We start from the raw sequence: 18,339 nt of genomic DNA, 5'->3' as shown, positions 1-18,339 counted from the left end.
ACCGTGCACCTTGGCCAACGTGCGCGACTCGACCGAGCGCGCACTGGCCGAGGTGCACACCGATTTCACCTGGGTGCGCGCGCAGCACCTCGGGCGCACCGGGGTGCGCGCACAACGCCCGGGTTGCACCGTGGCCTGTGTGCTCGGGGCGCCTCGGGTGCGCGCTCGGTGTCGCCCCCGCGCGCGCGGTAGTGCGGGCAGCGCACCCCGGCCCGGCCCGGCCCCGACGAGAACGCAAACGGGCAAAAGGTTTATTCAAATAGCATTGCGACGCCCGGCGAAAAACTAAAAAAGGGTGCAACACCGGGACTTCCCGGGAGGTCACCCATCCGAGTACTACTCCGGCCCAAGCGCGCTTAACTGCGGAGTTCTGATGGGATCCGGTGCACTAACGCTGGTATGATCGCACCCGTTATGAGCTTGTCGCAGTGTGTACTTAGCAAACCGCGACCCACGTGCGAATCCACCCCGGCCACCCACCCCCGTCGAGGTGCACACCCTCCCTCGCGAAGTGCGCCCCGTTCGCCAAGTGTGAGCCCTGCCCGGGTGCGCGCACCTTGCTAGGGCGTCGGGTGTGCACCCGGCCCGGCCTACGTGCGTGCACCTGGACGGGGCGTCGTGTGCGTGCAGTGTCCCGTCTGCAACGCGGTGCCCACACACCACCTCGGGCGCAACGACCTGCGCTCACATGTGGGCCGAGTGCACCTTGGTGCATGTTCGGGGCGCCTCGGGTGCACGCTCGATCTTGCCCCGGTGCACCAAGGCGCTCGGTTTGCCCCGGGTGCGCACTTGGTGCAAGGTGGGCACCCAAAATAGGGATCAAGCACCAAAACACAAGTTTCGGGATGCAAAATGGGACCCAAGGACCACAAATGCGTTCCAAGACCCATGATGGGTCCACGAGAACAAAAATGTGTTCCGAGACTTAATAAACAAATATTGGGTTTTAGGAGAAGAAACATGCTCTGATGCCCAAAACGAGAATCGACCCCGAAAAGGCCACAGGCCAAAAGTGGGATGCGAGACAAAAAAAAATGGGACCCGAGGACCAAAATTGGGTTCCCAGGTCGAAGACAGGGCAACCGGACAAGAAACGACCTCTAAGGCTCGAAATGAGTCCCGACGACTAAAACTTGACAAGAAGCACCCATCAGGCACCCAACTCGACACCCATGGGATGCCGACCCACCCGGGCTTCCACCTAGCACACCTTGGCACCCACCCACCCTCGCACCCAACCTCGCACCCAACTTAGCACCTTTGAACCCACATTGGCACTCACCCTGACCCTGGCACCTTGGAACCCACATTGGCACTCACCTTGACCCTGGCACCCACCTTTGCACTCACCTTGGGACCCACCCTGGCTCCCACCTCGGCACCCACCCAGACACCCACCTTGGTTCCTTGGCACCCACCTTGGATCCTTGGCACCCACCCCGACACCCACCTTGGCACGCAACTTGGCTACTTGCCACCCACCTTGGCTCCTTGACGCCCACCCCGACAACCACCCCGTGACCTACCCTGGCTAGGGTTGGTGCACACCCACCCTGGTGCCCACCTTGGCACCCACCCCATGACCCACCTTGGCACGCACCTTAGTACCCACCCCGTTACCCACCCTAGGACCCACCCCGTGACCCACCTTGGCCAGGGTGGGTGCCTTGGTGCGCACAACTTGCCTGGGCTGCACACCAGGGCGGGCTCAAGATGGCACCCGCGTTCCGTTTTTTTCACTATCTTTCAAAACGGAAATTTTAAAATCTCGTTTTTTTTTTTTTTTTGCCTTTTCTGGAAATTAGTGAAGGCAGCGCATCAAAGGTGCGCAATGCTGGTGCGAACCCGGGAGCGCTCCGATGTGTGCTCCAAGGTGCGGCGTGCACGAAGTCCGAGCCCGGCTTGCCCCGGGTGCGCACCTCGCGTGCACCTTCGCCGGGGTGAGCACCTTGGCTGGGTTGCGCGCCCTGGTGCGCACCAAGGAGCGCTCTGAAGTGTGCTCCAAGGTGCGGCGTGCACGAAGTCGGAGCTCGGTTTGCCCCGGGTGTGCACCTCGGGTGCGCACCTCGCGTGCACCTTCGCTGCGGTGGGCACCTTGGCTGGGTTGCGCGCCTTGGTGGGCACCATGCAGTGCACGAAGTCGGAGCCCGGTTTGCCCCGGGCGCGCACCTCCGCCAGGGTGGGCACCTTGGTGCGCACAACTTGCCTGGGCTGCGCACCAGGAAGGGCTCAAGATGGCACCCGCGTTCCGTTTTTTTCACTATCTTTCAGAACGGAAATTTTAAAATATCGTTTTTTTTTGCCTTTTCTGGAAATTAGTGAAGGCAGCGCATCAAAGGTGCGCAACGCTGGTGCGAACCTGGGAGCGCTCCGATGTGTGCTCCAAGGTGCGGCGTGCACGAAGTCGGAGCCCGGTTTGCCCCGGGTGTGCCCTGGTGGGCACCATGGTGCGCACCAAGGAGCGCTCCGAAGTGTGCTCCAAGGTGCGGCCTGCACGAAGTCGGAGCCCGGTTTGCCCCGGGCGTGCACCGCGGGTGGGCACCTTGGTGCGCATGCCTTGCCTGGGCTGCGCACCAGGGCGGGCTCAAGATGGCACCCGCGTTCCGTTTTTTTCACTATCTTTCAAAACGGAAATTTTAAAATCTCATTTTTTTTTGCCTTTTCTGGAAATTAGTGAAGGCAGCGCATCAAAGGTGCGCACCTCGCTGCCCACCACGGTGCGCAACGCCGGTGGGCACCCGGGAGTGCTTCGAAGTGTGCTCCAAGGTGCTGCGTGCACGTTGTCGGAGCCCGGTTTGCCCCGGGTGCGCACCTCGCGTGCACCTTCGTCGGGGTGGGCACCTTGGCTGGGTTTGCCCCGGCTGCGCTCCGAAGCGGGGTTATTGGAGCGCCGCCTCTTTTTTTGTCGGAGCGTTTGGTGGGGTTTCTCGCATTGGCTCTTCCCAGGCCCGGTTGCCACCCTGGCGCGCACGAAGTCGGAAGTAGGGTTAATTGCCCGGGTGCGCACCTTTGCCAGGGTGGGCACCTTACCTGGGCTGTGCACCAGGGCGGGCTCAAGATGGCACCCGCGTTCCGTTTTTTTCACTATCTTTCAAAACGGAAATTTTAAAATCTCCTCTTTTTTTTGCCTTTTCTGGAAATTAGTGAAGGCAGCGCATCAAAGGTGCGCACCTCGCTGCCCACCTTGGTGTGCTCTGAGGTGCGCACCCGGGAGCGCTACGAAGTGTGCTCCAAGGTGCGGCGTGCACGTTGTCGGAGCCCGGTTTGCCCCGGGTGCGCACCTCGCCTGCACCTTGGCCGGGGTGGGCACCCTGGCTGGGTTTGCCCAGGGTGCGCTCCGAAGCGGGGTTACTGGAGCGCCCCCTCTTTTTTTGTCAGAGCGTTTGGTGGGGTTTCTCGCATTGGCTCTTCCCAGGCCCGGTTGTTGGGTGCGCTCCCACCCTGGCGCGCGCGAAGTTGGAAGTTGGGTTAATTGCCCGGGCGCGCACCTTCGCCAGGGTGGGCACCTTGGTGCGCACACCTTGGCTGGGCTGCGCACCAGGGCGGGCTCAAGATGGCACCAGCATTCCCTTTTTCTCACTATCTTTCAAAACGGAAATTTTAAAATCTCGTTTTTTTTTGCCTTTTATGGAAATTAGTGAAGGCATCGCATCAAAGGTGCGCACCTCGCTGCCCACCTTGGTGTGCTCCGAGGTGCCCACCACGGTGCGCTCCGAGGTGCCCACCACGGTGCGCAACGCCGGTGCGAACCCGGGAGCGCCCCGATGTGTGCTCCAAGGTGCGGCGTGCACGAAGCCGGACCCCGGTTTGCCCCGGGTGCGCACCTCGCGTGCACCTTGGTGCGCACACCTTGGCTGGGTTGCGCGGCCTGGTGGGCACCATGGTGCGCACCAAGGAGCGCTCCAAAGTGTGCTCCAAGGTGCGGCGTGCACGAAGTCCTAGCCCGGTTTGCCCCGGGTGCGCACCTTCGCCGCGGTGGGCACCATGGCGTGCACGAAGTCGGAGCCCGGTTTGCCCCGGGTGCGCACCTCGCGTGCACCTTCGCCGGGGTGGGCACCTCGGCTGGGTTGCGCGCCCTGGTGCGCACCAAGGAGCGCTCCGAAGTGTGCTCCAAGGTGCGGCGTGCACGAAGTCGGAGCCCGGTTTGCCCCGGGTGCGCACCTTCGCCGCGGTGGGCACCCTGGTGCGCACCATGGCGTGCACGAAGTCGGAGCCCGGTTTGCCCCGGGTGCGCACCTCGCGTGCACCTTCGGCGGGGTTGCGCGCCCTGGTGCGCACCAAGGAGCGCTCCGAAGTGTGCTCCAAGGTGCGGCGTGCACGAAGTCGGAGCCCGGTTTGCCCCGGGTGCGCACCTCGCGTGCACCTTCGGCGGGGTTGCGCGCCCTGGTGGGCACCATGGTGCGCACCAAGGAGCGCTCCGAAGTGTGCTCCAAGGTGCGGCGTGCACGAAGTCGGAGCCCGGTTTGCCCCGGGTGCGCACCTCGCGTGCACCTTCGCCGCGGTGGGCACCATGGCGTGCACGAAGTCGGAGCCCGGTTTGCCCCGGGTGCGCACCTCGCGTGCACCTTCGCCGGGGTGGGCACCTCGGCTGGGTTGCGCGCCCTGGTGCGCACCAAGGAGCGCTCCGAAGTGTGCTCCAAGGTGCGGCGTGCACGAAGTCGGAGCCCGGTTTGCCCCGGGTGCGCACCTCGCGTGCACCTTCGCCGCGGTGGGCACCATGGCGTGCACGAAGTCGGAGCCCGGTTTGCCCCGGGTGCGCACCCCGCGTGCACCTTCGCCGGGGTGGGCACCTCGGCTGGGTTGCGCGCCCTGGTGCGCACCAAGGAGCGCTCCGAAGTGTGCTCCAAGGTGCGGCGTGCACGAAGTCGGAGCCCGGTTTGCCCCGGGTGCGCACCTCGCGTGCACCTTCGCCGCGGTGGGCACCTTGGCTGGGTTGGGCACCATTGAGCGCTCCGAAGTGTGCTCCAAGGTGCGCACCATGGCCCTCCAAGGTGCGCAGCATGGCGTGCACGAAGTCGGAGCCCGGTTTGCCCCGGGTGCGCACCTCGCGTGCACCTTCGCCAGGGTGGGCACCTCGGTGCGCACACCTTCTCAATGTTTTCTTGCCTTTTCTGGAAATTGGTGAAGGCAGCGCATCAAAGGTGCGCACCTCGGTGTGCTCCGAGGTGCGAACCCGAGAGCGCTCCGAGGTGCCCACGAAGTCGAAAGTCGGGTTAATTGCATTGTTTTCCCCGGGTGCGCTCCGAGGTGCGCAACATCGGTGCGCACCAAGGAGGGCTCCGAAGTGTGCTCCAAGGTGCGCACGATTCGGAGCTCGGTTTGCCCGGGGTGCGCACACCTTGGCTGGGTTGCGCACCCTTTGTGCGCTCCAAGGTGCGCACGAAGTCGGAGCTCGGTTTGCCCCGGGTGCGCACCTTCGCCAGGGTGCGCACCTTGATGCGCACGCCTTGGCTGGGCTGCGCACCTTGGTGGGCGCCATGGTGCGCACCTTTCGTGCGCTCCAAGGTGCGCACGAAGTCGGAGCTCGGTTTGCCCCGGGTGCGCACCTTGGTGGGCGCCATGGTGCACTCCGAGGTGCCCAAGATTGGTGCGCACCAAGGAGCGCTCCGAAGTGCGCTCCAAGGTGCGCAGGTGCGCGCGAAGTCGAAAGTTGGGTTAATTGTCCGGTTTGCCTCGGGTGCGCACCTTGCGTGCACCTTCGCCAGGGTGGGCGCCTTGGTGCGCACACCTTGGCTGGGCTGCGCACCCGGGCGCGCACACCTTGGCACCCGCGTTTCCTTCATTTTAAATTTTTTTTTTTTACAATCTCTCAAGTGGGAAATTCTATAATCTCAACTTTTTTTGCCTTTTCAGGAAACTTTTGAATGGAGCGCATCATTGGTGCGCTCCGAAGTGTGCTCCAAGGTGCGCACCTCTGGTGTGCTCCAAAGCTCTCTCCAGCTGCGTGCACCTGCCCCGGCCGCGCACCCGGCCCCGCCCAGCTTCGCTCACCTGTCCCGGGCGTCTGGTGCGGAACCTTAGAGTAAGAAACATCACCGTGCACCTTGGCCAACGTGCGCGACTCGACCGAGCGCGCACTGGCCGAGGTGCACACCGATTTCACCTGGGTGCGCGCGCAGCACCTCGGGCGCACCGGGGTGCGCGCACAACGCCCGGGTTGCACCGTGGCCTGTGTGCTCGGGGCGCCTCGGGTGCGCGCTCGGTGTCGCCCCCGCGCGCGCGGTAGTGCGGGCAGCGCACCCCGGCCCGGCCCGGCCCCGACGAGAACGCAAACGGGCAAAAGGTTTATTCAAATAGCATTGCGACGCCCGGCGAAAAACTAAGAAAGGGTGCAACACCGGGACTTCCCGGGAGGTCACCCATCCGAGTACTACTCCGGCCCAAGCGCGCTTAACTGCGGAGTTCTGATGGGATCCGGTGCACTAACGCTGGTATGATCGCACCCGTTATGAGCTTGTCGCAGTGTGTACTTAGCAAACCGCGACCCACGTGCGAATCCACCCCGGCCACCCACCCCCGTCGAGGTGCACACCCTCCCTCGCGAAGTGCGCCCCGTTCGCCAAGTGTGAGCCCTGCCCGGGTGCGCGCACCTTGCTAGGGCGTCGGGTGTGCACCCGGCCCGGCCTACGTGCGTGCACCTGGACGGGGCGTCGTGTGCGTGCAGTGTCCCGTCTGCAACGCGGTGCCCACACACCACCTCGGGCGCAACGACCTGCGCTCACATGTGGGCCGAGTGCACCTTGGTGCATGTTCGGGGCGCCTCGGGTGCACGCTCGATCTTGCCCCGGTGCACCAAGGCGCTCGGTTTGCCCCGGGTGCGCACTTGGTGCAAGGTGGGCACCCAAAATAGGGATCAAGCACCAAAACACAAGTTTCGGGATGCAAAATGGGACCCAAGGACCACAAATGCGTTCCAAGACCCATGATGGGTCCACGAGAACAAAAATGTGTTCCGAGACTTAATAAACAAATATTGGGTTTTAGGAGAAGAAACATGCTCTGATGCCCAAAACGAGAATCGACCCCGAAAAGGCCACAGGCCAAAAGTGGGATGCGAGACAAAAAAAAATGGGACCCGAGGACCAAAATTGGGTTCCCAGGTCGAAGACAGGGCAACCGGACAAGAAACGACCTCTAAGGCTCGAAATGAGTCCCGACGACTAAAACTTGACAAGAAGCACCCATCAGGCACCCAACTCGACACCCATGGGATGCCGACCCACCCGGGCTTCCACCTAGCACACCTTGGCACCCACCCACCCTCGCACCCAACCTCGCACCCAACTTAGCACCTTTGAACCCACATTGGCACTCACCCTGACCCTGGCACCTTGGAACCCACATTGGCACTCACCTTGACCCTGGCACCCACCTTTGCACTCACCTTGGGACCCACCCTGGCTCCCACCTCGGCACCCACCCAGACACCCACCTTGGTTCCTTGGCACCCACCTTGGATCCTTGGCACCCACCCCGACACCCACCTTGGCACGCAACTTGGCTACTTGCCACCCACCTTGGCTCCTTGACGCCCACCCCGACAACCACCCCGTGACCTACCCTGGCTAGGGTTGGTGCACACCCACCCTGGTGCCCACCTTGGCACCCACCCCATGACCCACCTTGGCACGCACCTTAGTACCCACCCCGTTACCCACCCTAGGACCCACCCCGTGACCCACCTTGGCCAGGGTGGGTGCCTTGGTGCGCACAACTTGCCTGGGCTGCACACCAGGGCGGGCTCAAGATGGCACCCGCGTTCCGTTTTTTTCACTATCTTTCAAAACGGAAATTTTAAAATCTCGTTTTTTTTTTTTTTTTGCCTTTTCTGGAAATTAGTGAAGGCAGCGCATCAAAGGTGCGCAATGCTGGTGCGAACCCGGGAGCGCTCCGATGTGTGCTCCAAGGTGCGGCGTGCACGAAGTCCGAGCCCGGCTTGCCCCGGGTGCGCACCTCGCGTGCACCTTCGTCGGGGTGAGCACCTTGGCTGGGTTGCGCGCCCTGGTGCGCACCAAGGAGCGCTCTGAAGTGTGCTCCAAGGTGCGGCGTGCACGAAGTCGGAGCTCGGTTTGCCCCGGGTGTGCACCTCGGGTGCGCACCTCGCGTGCACCTTCGCTGCGGTGGGCACCTTGGCTGGGTTGCGCGCCTTGGTGGGCACCATGCAGTGCACGAAGTCGGAGCCCGGTTTGCCCCGGGCGCGCACCTCCGCCAGGGTGGGCACCTTGGTGCGCACAACTTGCCTGGGCTGCGCACCAGGAAGGGCTCAAGATGGCACCCGCGTTCCGTTTTTTTCACTATCTTTCAGAACGGAAATTTTAAAATATCGTTTTTTTTTGCCTTTTCTGGAAATTAGTGAAGGCAGCGCATCAAAGGTGCGCAACGCTGGTGCGAACCTGGGAGCGCTCCGATGTGTGCTCCAAGGTGCGGCGTGCACGAAGTCGGAGCCCGGTTTGCCCCGGGTGCGCCCTGGTGGGCACCATGGTGCGCACCAAGGAGCGCTCCGAAGTGTGCTCCAAGGTGCGGCCTGCACGAAGTCGGAGCCCGGTTTGCCCCGGGTGTGCACCGCGGGTGGGCACCTTGGTGCGCATGCCTTGCCTGGGCTGCGCACCAGGGCGGGCTCAAGATGGCACCCGCGTTCCGTTTTTTTCACTATCTTTCAAAACGGAAATTTTAAAATCTCATTTTTTTTTGCCTTTTCTGGAAATTAGTGAAGGCAGCGCATCAAAGGTGCGCACCTCGCTGCCCACCACGGTGCGCAACGCCGGTGGGCACCCGGGAGTGCTTCGAAGTGTGCTCCAAGGTGCTGCGTGCACGTTGTCGGAGCCCGGTTTGCCCCGGGTGCGCACCTCGCGTGCACCTTCGTCGGGGTGGGCACCTTGGCTGGGTTTGCCCCGGCTGCGCTCCGAAGCGGGGTTATTGGAGCGCCGCCTCTTTTTTTGTCGGAGCGTTTGGTGGGGTTTCTCGCATTGGCTCTTCCCAGGCCCGGTTGCCACCCTGGCGCGCACGAAGTCGGAAGTAGGGTTAATTGCCCGGGTGCGCACCTTTGCCAGGGTGGGCACCTTACCTGGGCTGTGCACCCGGGCGGGCTCAAGATGGCACCCGCGTTCCGTTTTTTTCACTATCTTTCAAAACGGAAATTTTAAAATCTCCTCTTTTTTTTGCCTTTTCTGGAAATTAGTGAAGGCAGCGCATCAAAGGTGCGCACCTCGCTGCCCACCTTGGTGTGCTCTGAGGTGCGCACCCGGGAGCGCTACGAAGTGTGCTCCAAGGTGCGGCGTGCACGTTGTCGGAGCCCGGTTTGCCCCGGGTGCGCACCTCGCCTGCACCTTGGCCGGGGTGGGCACCCTGGCTGGGTTTGCCCAGGGTGCGCTCCGAAGCGGGGTTACTGGAGCGCCCCCTCTTTTTTTGTCAGAGCGTTTGGTGGGGTTTCTCGCATTGGCTCTTCCCAGGCCCGGTTGTTGGGTGCGCTCCCACCCTGGCGCGCGCGAAGTTGGAAGTTGGGTTAATTGCCCGGGCGCGCACCTTCGCCAGGGTGGGCACCTTGGTGCGCACACCTTGGCTGGGCTGCGCACCAGGGCGGGCTCAAGATGGCACCAGCATTCCCTTTTTCTCACTATCTTTCAAAACGGAAATTTTAAAATCTCGTTTTCTTTTGCCTTTTATGGAAATTAGTGAAGGCATCGCATCAAAGGTGCGCACCTCGCTGCCCACCTTGGTGTGCTCCGAGGTGCCCACCACGGTGCGCTCCGAGGTGCCCACCACGGTGCGCAACGCCGGTGCGAACCCGGGAGCGCCCCGATGTGTGCTCCAAGGTGCGGCGTGCACGAAGCCGGACCCCGGTTTGCCCCGGGTGCGCACCTCGCGTGCACCTTGGTGCGCACACCTTGGCTGGGTTGCGCGGCCTGGTGGGCACCATGGTGCGCACCAAGGAGCGCTCCGAAGTGTGCTCCAAGGTGCGGCGTGCACGAAGTCCTAGCCCGGTTTGCCCCGGGTGCGCACCTTCGCCGCGGTGGGCACCATGGCGTGCACGAAGTCGGAGCCCGGTTTGCCCCGGGTGCGCACCTCGCGTGCACCTTCGCCGGGGTGGGCACCTCGGCTGGGTTGCGCGCCCTGGTGCGCACCAAGGAGCGCTCCGAAGTGTGCTCCAAGGTGCGGCGTGCACGAAGTCGGAGCCCGGTTTGCCCCGGGTGCGCACCTTCGCCGCGGTGGGCACCCTGGTGCGCACCATGGCGTGCACGAAGTCGGAGCCCGGTTTGCCCCGGGTGCGCACCTCGCGTGCACCTTCGGCGGGGTTGCGCGCCCTGGTGCGCACCAAGGAGCGCTCCGAAGTGTGCTCCAAGGTGCGGCGTGCACGAAGTCGGAGCCCGGTTTGCCCCGGGTGCGCACCTCGCGTGCACCTTCGGCGGGGTTGCGCGCCCTGGTGGGCACCATGGTGCGCACCAAGGAGCGCTCCGAAGTGTGCTCCAAGGTGCGGCGTGCACGAAGTCGGAGCCCGGTTTGCCCCGGGTGCGCACCTCGCGTGCACCTTCGCCGCGGTGGGCACCATGGCGTGCACGAAGTCGGAGCCCGGTTTGCCCCGGGTGCGCACCTCGCGTGCACCTTCGCCGGGGTGGGCACCTCGGCTGGGTTGCGCGCCCTGGTGCGCACCAAGGAGCGCTCCGAAGTGTGCTCCAAGGTGCGGCGTGCACGAAGTCGGAGCCCGGTTTGCCCCGGGTGCGCACCTCGCGTGCACCTTCGCCGCGGTGGGCACCATGGCGTGCACGAAGTCGGAGCCCGGTTTGCCTCGGGTGCGCACCCCGCGTGCACCTTCGCCGGGGTGGGCACCTCGGCTGGGTTGCGCGCCCTGGTGTGCACCAAGGAGCGCTCCGAAGTGTGCTCCAAGGTGCGGCGTGCACGAAGTCGGAGCCCGGTTTGCCCCGGGTGCGCACCTCGCGTGCACCTTCGCCGCGGTGGGCACCTTGGCTGGGTTGGGCACCATTGAGCGCTCCGAAGTGTGCTCCAAGGTGCGCACCATGGCCCTCCAAGGTGCGCAGCATGGCGTGCACGAAGTCGGAGCCCGGTTTGCCCCGGGTGCGCACCTCGCGTGCACCTTCGCCAGGGTGGGCACCTCGGTGCGCACACCTTCTCAATGTTTTCTTGCCTTTTCTGGAAATTGGTGAAGGCAGCGCATCAAAGGTGCGCACCTCGGTGTGCTCCGAGGTGCGAACCCGAGAGCGCTCCGAGGTGCCCACGAAGTCGAAAGTCGGGTTAATTGCATTGTTTTCCCCGGGTGCGCTCCGAGGTGCGCAACATCGGTGCGCACCAAGGAGGGCTCCGAAGTGTGCTCCAAGGTGCGCACGATTCGGAGCTCGGTTTGCCCGGGGTGCGCACACCTTGGCTGGGTTGCGCACCCTTTGTGCGCTCCAAGGTGCGCACGAAGTCGGAGCTCGGTTTGCCCCGGGTGCGCACCTTCGCCAGGGTGCGCACCTTGATGCGCACGCCTTGGCTGGGCTGCGCACCTTGGTGGGCGCCATGGTGCGCACCTTTCGTGCGCTCCAAGGTGCGCACGAAGTCGGAGCTCGGTTTGCCCCGGGTGCGCACCTTGGTGGGCGCCATGGTGCACTCCGAGGTGCCCAAGATTGGTGCGCAACAAGGAGCGCTCCGAAGTGCGCTCCAAGGTGCGCAGGTGCGCGCGAAGTCGAAAGTTGGGTTAATTGTCCGGTTTGCCTCGGGTGCGCACCTTGCGTGCACCTTCGCCAGGGTGGGCGCCTTGGTGCGCACACCTTGGCTGGGCTGCGCACCCGGGCGCGCACACCTTGGCACCCGCGTTTCCTTCATTTTAAATTTTTTTTTTTTACAATCTCTCAAGTGGGAAATTCTATAATCTCAACTTTTTTTGCCTTTTCAGGAAACTTTTGAATGGAGCGCATCATTGGTGCGCTCCGAAGTGTGCTCCAAGGTGCGCACCTCTGGTGTGCTCCAAAGCTCTCTCCAGCTGCGTGCACCTGCCCCGGCCGCGCACCCGGCCCCGCCCAGCTTCGCTCACCTGTCCCGGGCGTCTGGTGCGGAACCTTAGAGTAAGAAACATCACCGTGCACCTTGGCCAACGTGCGCGACTCGACCGAGCGCGCACTGGCCGAGGTGCACACCGATTTCACCTGGGTGCGCGCGCAGCACCTCGGGCGCACCGGGGTGCGCGCACAACGCCCGGGTTGCACCGTGGCCTGTGTGCTCGGGGCGCCTCGGGTGCGCGCTCGGTGTCGCCCCCGCGCGCGCGGTAGTGCGGGCAGCGCACCCCGGCCCGGCCCGGCCCCGACGAGAACGCAAACGGGCAAAAGGTTTATTCAAATAGCATTGCGACGCCCGGCGAAAAACTAAGAAAGGGTGCAACACCGGGACTTCCCGGGAGGTCACCCATCCTAGTACTACTCCGGCCCAAGCGCGCTTAACTGCGGAGTTCTGATGGGATCCGGTGCACTAACGCTGGTATGATCGCACCCGTTATGAGCTTGTCGCAGTGTGTACTTAGCAAACCGCGACCCACGTGCGAATCCACCCCGGCCACCCACCCCCGTCGAGGTGCACACCCTCCCTCGCGAAGTGCGCCCCGTTCGCCAAGTGTGAGCCCTGCCCGGGTGCGCGCACCTTGCTAGGGCGTCGGGTGTGCACCCGGCCCGGCCTACGTGCGTGCACCTGGACGGGGCGTCGTGTGCGTGCAGTGTCCCGTCTGCAACGCGGTGCCCACACACCACCTCGGGCGCAACGACCTGCGCTCACATGTGGGCCGAGTGCACCTTGGTGCATGTTCGGGGCGCCTCGGGTGCACGCTCGATCTTGCCCCGGTGCACCAAGGCGCTCGGTTTGCCCCGGGTGCGCACTTGGTGCAAGGTGGGCACCCAAAATAGGGATCAAGCACCAAAACACAAGTTTCGGGATGCAAAATGGGACCCAAGGACCACAAATGCGTTCCAAGACCCATGATGGGTCCACGAGAACAAAAATGTGTTCCGAGACTTAATAAACAAATATTGGGTTTTAGGAGAAGAAACATGCTCTGATGCCCAAAACGAGAATCGACCCCGAAAAGGCCACAGGCCAAAAGTGGGATGCGAGACAAAAAAAAATGGGACCCGAGGACCAAAATTGGGTTCCCAGGTCGAAGACAGGGCAACCGGACAAGAAACGACCTCTAAGGCTCGAAATGAGTCCCGACGACTAAAACTTGACAAGAAGCACCCATCAGGCACCCAACTCGACACCCATGGGATGCCGACCCACCCGGGCTTCCACCTAGCACACCTTGGCACCCACCCACCCTCGCACCCAACCTCGCACCCAACTTAGCACCTTTGAACCCACATTGGCACTCACCCTGACCCTGGCACCTTGGAACCCACATTGGCACTCACCTTGACCCTGGCACCCACCTTTGCACTCACCTTGGGACCCACCCTGGCTCCCACCTCGGCACCCACCCAGACACCCACCTTGGTTCCTTGGCACCCACCTTGGATCCTTGGCACCCACCCCGACACCCACCTTGGCACGCAACTTGGCTACTTGCCACCCACCTTGGCTCCTTGACGCCCACCCCGACAACCACCCCGTGACCTACCCTGGCTAGGGTTGGTGCACACCCACCCTGGTGCCCACCTTGGCACCCACCCCATGACCCACCTTGGCACGCACCTTAGTACCCACCCTGTTACCCACCCTAGGACCCACCCCGTGACCCACCTTGGCCAGGGTGGGTGCACCCACCCTGGTGCCCACCTTGGCACCCACCCATCCTAGCACCCAGCCTGTGACCGGGCTTGGAACCCAACCTTGCACCCGTCTTGGCCAGTGTGGGTGCGCACCCATCCTGGCACCCACGTTGTGACACACCCTTTAACCCACGCACCCTAGCAGCCACGTTGGCACCCACCTTGGAACACAACCTAGCAACTTGGCACCCACCCCGTGACCCACCTTGGCATCCACCATAGCAGTCGCCCACTTGGCACCCACCTTGGAACCCAAGTTGGCACCCACCTCGGCACCCACCTTGACACTTGTGGACCCACCTTGCCACTCACCCTAGCATCGACCCATCCTAGCACCCACCCTGGCACCTTTGCACCCTAGCACTCACCCATCCTAGCACCTAACCTGTGACCCACCTTGACACTCACCCTCGCACCCACCTTGGAACCCAACCTAGCACCCACCCACCCTGACACCAACCCTAGCACCTACCCACCCTTGCACCCACCCTGTGACCCATCTTGGCACCCACCCATCCTACCACTCAACCTATCACCCACCTTCTCACCCACCTTGGCATCCACCTTAGCACCCACCCACACTGGCACCTTGGCACCCACCTCGGGCAAGGTGGGTGCACACCCACCCTGACACCCAATTTAGAACCAACCGAGCATGTTACCCACCTTGGCACCCACATTGCAGCCCACCCTAGTACCCACCCTATGACCCACATTGGCATCCACACCCTAGCACCCAGGCACCTCGACACCCGCCTTGACACGCACCCTAGCACTAAACCTGTGACCCACCTTGGAACTCACCCTAGAACCCACCCACCCTGTGAACCACCTTGGCATCCACCTTAGCACCCACCCACCTTGGCACCCACTCTAGCACTCACCCATCCTAACACCCAACTTGTTACCCACCTTGGCACCCGCCCTCGCGTCCACCTTGAAACCCACCCTAGCACCCACCCACGCAGGAGCCCACCTTGGCACCCAACCTAACACCCACGCATCCTGGCACCCAACTTGTGACCCACCTTGGAACCCACCCTAGTACCCACCTTTGAACCCACTATATCACCAACCCACCTTGGCACCCACCCTATGACCCTCTTTGGAATCCACCCTAGCACGCACCCACCCTGGCACCCACCATGGAGCGCACCCTAGCACCCACCCACCTCGGCACGCACCTCAACACCCACCTTGGTGTGCGCACTGCGCCAACCTCTCAAAGACCCTATGTGGTGCGCTCCAAAGTGTACACCTTTGGTGCGCTCCAAGGTGCGCACCTTTGGTGCACACCGAGGTGCACACCAAAGTGTGCACCGAGGTGAGCACCAAAGTGCACTCCAAGGTGCACACCAAGGCGTGCACCTTTGGTGCGGTCAATGCAAACGAATTCGGAAGTTGGGGTCGATGTCCTAATCGCTGCTGCAGACTACACGTATGAGAATCGGACAAATAGCTTTATATAGGGGAGGTGTTGCGTTTGATGGGTCGACTCCCCTGGTTGTGTGCACTGCACCAACTTCAAAGACCCTGTCTTGTTTAAGAAGTCAAAAGTTGGGGTGGATGTCCTAATCATTGCTGCAGTCTACGCATGTATGAGAATCAGACAAATAGCTTATATAGGGGAGGTGTTGCATTCGGTGGGTTGACTCCCCTGGTTGTGCGCACTGCGCCAACCTCAAAGACCCCGCATAGCAGAAGAAGTCGGAAGTCGGATTTTGGTGAGCACCAAGGCGTGCACCTTTGGTGCGGTCAACGCAGACGAATTCAGAAGTTGGGGTGGATGTCCTAATCGTTGTTGCAGGCTACACATGTATGAGAATCAGACAAATAGCTTATATAGGGGAGGTGTTGGGTTTGATGGGTCAACTCCCTTGGTTGTGCGCATTACGCCAACCTCAAAGACCTTGTTTTCGTTAAGAAGTCAAAAGTTGGGGTCAATGTCCTAATGGCTCCTGTAGGCTACACATGTATGAGAATCGGACAAATAGCTTATATAGGGGAGGTGTTGGGTTTGATGGGTCGACTCCCCTGGTTGTGCGCATTACGTCAACCTCAAAGACCTTGTTTTCGTTAAGAAGTCAAAAGTTGGGGTCGATGTCCTAATTGCTCCTGTAGACTACACATGTATGAGAATCAGACAAATAGCTTATATAGGGGAGGTGTTGGGTTTGATGGGTTGACTCCCCTAGTTGTTCGCATTACACCAACCTCAAAGACCTTGTTTTCGTTTAGAAGCCGAAAGTTGGGGTCGATGTCCTAATTGCTCCTGCAGGCTACGCATGTATGAGAATCAGACAAATAGCTTATATAGGGGAGGTGTTGGGTTTGATGGGTCGACTCCCCTGGTTGTGCGCATTGCGCCAACCTCAAAGACCCTGCATTGCGGATGAAGTCGAAAGTCAGAGTTTGGTGTGCTACAAGGTGTGGTCGAAGGTGCTCACCTAGGTGTGCACCTTTGGAGCGCAGGAAAAGTGCCCTCCAAAAGTGCGCACCTTTGGAGTGCACAAAAGTGCCCTCCAAAAGTGCGCACCTTTGGAGCGCACAAAAGTGCCCTCCAAAAAGTGCCCTCCAAAAGTGCGCACCTTTGGAGCGCACAAAAGTGCCCTCCAAAAAGTGCCCTCCAAAAGTGCGCACCTTTGGAGTGCAGAAAAGTGCCCTCCAAAAAGTGCCCTCCAAAAGTGTGCACCTTTGGAGTGCACAAAAGTGCCCTCCAAAAGTGCGCACCTTTGGAGCGCAGAAAAGTGCCCTCCAAAAAGTGCCCTCCAAAAGTGCGCACCTTTGGAGCGCAGAAAAGTGCCCTCCAAAAAGTGCCCTCCAAAAGTGCGCACCTTTGGAGCGCAGAAAAGTGCCCTCCAAAAAGTGCCCTCCAAAAGTGCGCACCTTTGGAGCGCAGAAAAGTGCCCTCCAAAAAGTGCCCTCCAAAAGTGCGCACCTTTGGAGCGCACAAAAGTGCCCTCCAAAAAGTGCCCTCCAAAAGTGCGCACCTTTGGAGCGCACAAAAGTGCCCTCCAAAAGTGCGCACCTTTGGAGCGCACAAAAGTGCCCTCCAAAAGTGCGCACTTTTGGTGCGCACCAAGGCGCTGGTTCGGTCGTTGCAGGCGAGTTCGGAAGTTGGGGTCGATGTCCTGAGCGGAGGTGCAAACTACACAGGTGTCGGAATCGGACAAATAGCTTATATAGGGGAGGTGTATGCTTCGATGGGTCGACTCCCCAGGTTGAGCGCACCGCGCCAACCTCAAAGACCCTACGGTATGGATGAAGTCGGAAGTTGGGTCCGATGACCGATTCGATTAGTAGGTATGCTCATGAGGTCGGAATTTGGGTCCGATGACCTGCCATGTGCAGGAAGGCGAATGTTGGCACTGTGCGTTGCAAGGTGCACACCAAGGTGCTGGTGCGGTCTTTTTAGTCGAGTTCGGAAGTTGGGGTCGATGTCCTGATCGGAGGTGCAAGCTACACAGGTGTGGGAATCGGACAAATAGCTTATATAGGGGAGGTGTATGCTTCGTTGGGTCGACTCCCCGGGTTGAGCGCACCGCGCCAACCTCAAAGACCCTACGGTATGGATGAAGTCGGAAGTTGGGTCCGATGACCGATTCGATATGTAGGCATACTCGCGAGGTCGGAATTTGGGTCCGATGACCTGCCATGTGCAGGAAGGCGAATGTTGGCACTGTGCGTTGCAAGGTGCGCACCAAGGCGCTGGTTCGGTCGTTGCAGGCGAGTTCGGAAGTTGGGGTCGATGTCCTGATCGGAGGTGCAAACTACACAGGTGTGGGAATCGGACAAATAGCTTATATAGGGGAGGTGTATGCTTCGTTGGGTCGACTCCCCGGGTTGAGCGCACCGCGCCAACCTCAAAGACCCTACGGTATGGATGAAGTCGGAAGTTGTGTCCGATGACCGATTCGATATGTAGGCATACTCGCGAGGTCGGAATTTGGGTCCGATGACCTGCCATGTGCAGGAAGGCGAATGTTGGGACTGTGCGTCGCAAGGTGCGCACCAAGGCGCTGGTGCCGTCGTTGCAGTCGAGTTCGGAAGTTGGGGTCGATGTCCTGGTCAGAGGTGCAAACTACACAGGTGTGGGAATCGGACAAATAGCTTATATAGGGGAGGTGTATGCTTCGATGGGTCGACTCCCCGGGTTGAGCGCACCGCGCCAACCTCAAAGACCCTACAGTATGGATGAAGTCGGAAGTTGGGTCCGATGACCGATTCGATACGTAGGCATATTGGCGAGGTCTGAATTTGTGTCCGATGACCTGCCATGCGCAGGAAGGCGGAATTTGGGTCCGATGACCGAGTTGATGGCGTGCCATGCGCAGAAAGGCGGAATTTGGGTCCGATGACCGAGTTGATGTTGATGGCCCGCCATGCACAGGAAGGCGGAATTTGGGTCCGATGACCGATTTGAAGGCGTGCCATGCGCAGAAAGGCGGAGTTTGGGTCCGATGACCGAGTTGATATTGATGGCCCGCCATGCGCAGGAAGGCGGAATTTGGGTCCGATGACCTGACATACGCATGGAGTCCGACTCGGGGGCCGATGTTCGATTCGATGACTTGCATTGTGGGTAAAGTCGGAA

At 61.4% G+C, this 18,339-nt stretch overlaps 3 non-coding genes across 3 annotated transcripts; all 3 read right to left on the bottom strand.

The window, feature by feature from the left end:
* Positions 1-292: 292 nt before the first annotated feature.
* LOC131863104 (5S ribosomal RNA) lies at positions 293-411 on the bottom strand. The gene has a single exon (XR_009362039.1). It is a non-coding gene; the product is annotated as a 5S ribosomal RNA (ribosomal RNA).
* Positions 412-6,326: 5,915 nt separating this feature from the next.
* LOC131863103 (5S ribosomal RNA) lies at positions 6,327-6,445 on the bottom strand. Its single transcript, XR_009362038.1, has one exon. It is a non-coding gene; the product is annotated as a 5S ribosomal RNA (ribosomal RNA).
* Positions 6,446-12,360: 5,915 nt separating this feature from the next.
* Positions 12,361-12,479, bottom strand: LOC131863027 (5S ribosomal RNA). The gene has a single exon (XR_009361962.1). It is a non-coding gene; the product is annotated as a 5S ribosomal RNA (ribosomal RNA).
* Positions 12,480-18,339: the final 5,860 nt, after the last annotated feature.

The sequence above is a fragment of the Cryptomeria japonica genome, unplaced genomic scaffold (assembly GCF_030272615.1).
Source record: "Cryptomeria japonica unplaced genomic scaffold, Sugi_1.0 HiC_scaffold_55, whole genome shotgun sequence".
Classification (NCBI taxonomy): Eukaryota; Viridiplantae; Streptophyta; class Pinopsida; order Cupressales; family Cupressaceae; genus Cryptomeria; species Cryptomeria japonica.
This window is presented reverse-complemented; position numbering and strand designations above follow the sequence as displayed.